The sequence below is a fragment of the Otolemur garnettii genome, unplaced genomic scaffold (assembly GCF_000181295.1).
Source record: "Otolemur garnettii isolate 467f Iridium unplaced genomic scaffold, OtoGar3 scaffold00004, whole genome shotgun sequence".
In the NCBI taxonomy this organism is placed as follows: Eukaryota; Metazoa; Chordata; class Mammalia; order Primates; family Galagidae; genus Otolemur; species Otolemur garnettii.
The window spans coordinates 43,585,126-43,588,278 of NW_003852399.1; positions in this window are offsets into that span (position 1 = coordinate 43,585,126).

Here is a 3,153-nt window from a genome sequence, read left to right on the forward strand (position 1 = left end):
TAGATGTATGCATTGGTGTAAAAACCAGCATATCTAAGAACAGCAATATCTGTGTTATTCACTGCCATATTCTCATTAACCTACAAGTGTATCTGCACATAGTACAGGCCCTAACTAAATACACAGGGTGGCCATAATTTGAAATTGTACACGAACTTTACGGACACCCTGTATAATGAAAGGATGGGTAGTGGATGAGTTGGGTGGATGCATAGCATTTGGATTTACTTGCGGCTGATCCACCAGGCTCTATACTATGTGTTGGCAAAACAAAGGTCAATCAGAGGACTCCCCCACCCACCCCTGGAGCCCTCAGGCTTATGGGTGGGTGACACAGGCAACATTTGCAAATATGCTTCAGACTAAGGCAGTTCAACTTTGTGCTGGAGGCTGCTGAGATCAGAGGCTGGGAGACCAGTTATCAGATGGGAAGAGGGCTTGATTGGGACAGAGAATGGGGGTGGAGGGAAAGATGCTACTTCTAGACACAAGTAGCTGGTCAAACAGAAGGGATCTTGTGACTGATATGATGGAGGGGACTGGAGACATAGTAATGAAAAGATAACTGCTGCATTTCTGGATAGATGATATATTATTCATGAACTACAGATACAAAAGAAAAAGGTTTGAAGGTGACAGATAACAGTTTCAGTTTGGACTTTAGAATGTGTACCTGTTTCCACAACTAGTTGTATAATATTTATCTATTTCCTATGCCTTTCATAATTACTCAATAATATTGCTTTGAGTTTCTTGGTGAGAGACATCATGTAATATCACATAAACTCTCTAATTATAATACTTTAGAAAACTATAGAGTTCCCATTGAAACATGATTAATCAGACATGGGTTTGCTGAAAACCCATTGTTACCTTCCATTAACTTAGTTAATCTTCCTCTAGTCCCAGCCCCACTGAATAAGTGTTATGTCGTATTATGATCATAGCCAGTCCTAGAAGAAAGAATCCACAGTCATTTGAATGAAGACTGGCTTAGTAAGTGACTAGAGGCTCAATAAAACAGAGAACTGGCAAGTGAGAGAGAAGAAGGCCTGCACTTTCTTTAAGTCTAAAGACTTAAACTGTATCTACTGATCAGCCCAGTAACAACACCCAGTTAGCTTCGCTGTGACTGCGAATTTCTCAGGAGATGGCAGAGCAACAGGGTATCAATGCCCTCCAACTCAAAGCAGCCCCAAAAGTGCCAAAAAGGGCTATCATATAAAAATATTAGCATTTTTGAACTGAGGGAAAAATAGTTTGCCTGCAAAAAAAATCCAAACCCATTCCCTACCCTCTCTTTTTATTTATTCATTACTAGAAAGTTTTTGAAAAATGAGAATTTTTTAGTTCTGAGATGTTTGTTGTCAGTTACATTCATCATTAGTGTATTTTTCTAAGTAGTCTCCGATCCTGTGCTGCTTCTCTCACTTCATTCTTTTTCATAACTTGTTGGATCCAGTGACCTTGAATTGCCCTCAGTGTATTTCACTTGCTTATCATCTACATCTTGTTATATGCGAAGGATAAAACTAACAGATTGACTGATTCCTTGGGAAAATGTTAAATATTCATATCCCTTGGCACCAGTGGTTTCCCACTGAGTGCTGAAATAAAGCAACCATGTGTACTCGGCCCTGCTTTTACTGTGCTTCCAAATCCAAATGCCCTGTCTCCTAATCGTTTGAGAATGAAGTCCTTGCCTTTGCAATGCCCCTGATGCACAAGACTGTCATAACCAGACTGCACAGATTTCAGCTAAGGTCACACTGCCTTCTGAAATTTAAATAAAACTGGCTCCCATATCAAGTTAGGTCAGAGGTTTTCCAAGGTTATTCAAGGTTGCCCCTGGACTTCTGTGGACTGCCAGGGGACTTCAACATGGACCAGCCACTCTTGGTCCTTGCTAAACCATCCATCTCACTTTTCTCTTAGCCCTGTCCTACATTAACCCAGATGCCACCTTTTAAATTTCCATTGAAATCACTTGCTCAAAGTTTATATGATGGTAACAGAAGTTGCTGAAGGTAAAGTTAGCAATGAATAGTAAACATCTCAGATGAACCACAGGACCTCACCCCCAAAGTTCTGTTCATGCAATTCCATGCTCCCCTCCTTGCTGGGCTCAAGACCTTCCAGTATGCATCTGAAGACTGATTAACAAGCTCCTCAGATACCAAAAATCATCTACTCTGGGTCTCCCCTTTGTAGCAAACACAAACAGGTGATGATTTCAAAGATTCAATTTTATTCTCTTCCACAAAACAGCCAGTGTTGAGCTGTATATCTATGTCTAGAAAGTAACTACATCAAAGTTAGTCATTTTAACCAAGCCTTTAGTTATTTGCATTAAAAAAAAATCCAATCTTCACCAGGTGGCCCTAGCAATAAATAAGTTTTAAATTCTGTGTACAAATGTGTCTCTATGTTCCCCTGCACACAGCTCCCTCACTTTCCCCGACATGCAATGCACAACCAACTGAGCATGGGGTCAATTCACTCTTCATACATGTGTCCAGTAATTGCTGAGCATTTTATGCGCCAGGCATTACATTTCTCTCTAAAAACAACAGGCCTGCTATTGAAGAAAGTACAGATTAGGGTATAATTCCAAGCCTGCTTTTAAACTAAATGCCCTGATATGTGTCTGGCTCTGATGAAGAGGTAAGATTTCCCCCACATCTAGCTTATTCTAGAATCTAGTTATCCCCATCCTGGAAATCCTTCAGGTTTCACAAACAGAATGTTTGATCCAGAAGTTCTCTTTGAGCTCACCTAATTTGTCTGCCTCCTCTTACAGATGAGGACATGGAGGCCTAGGAAGGCAAAGTGAATTACCTCCAGAGCTGCAGTTACTAAGCCACCAGGGTACATGTTCCCTGAGAGGGGACTCCAAGAAGGAGCCATCAGAGAAGCCCAGTGAGGCACAGGGTGTCTATAGCCTCTGGTGTCAAAGACGAGAATTCAGATCCCAACAATGCCTCTCACTCACCACTCAACTCACATCAGGTTAACTAGCCACTCTGCCTGCCTCAGTCAACTCATCTGGGAAAATGGGACAATATTCGTCAAAAGGATTAAATATATGAAAGCCTGTGTCCTCGCCAACACATTTAGTTTTCTTTATCTTTTCCTTAAGAGACCCTGTCCCTT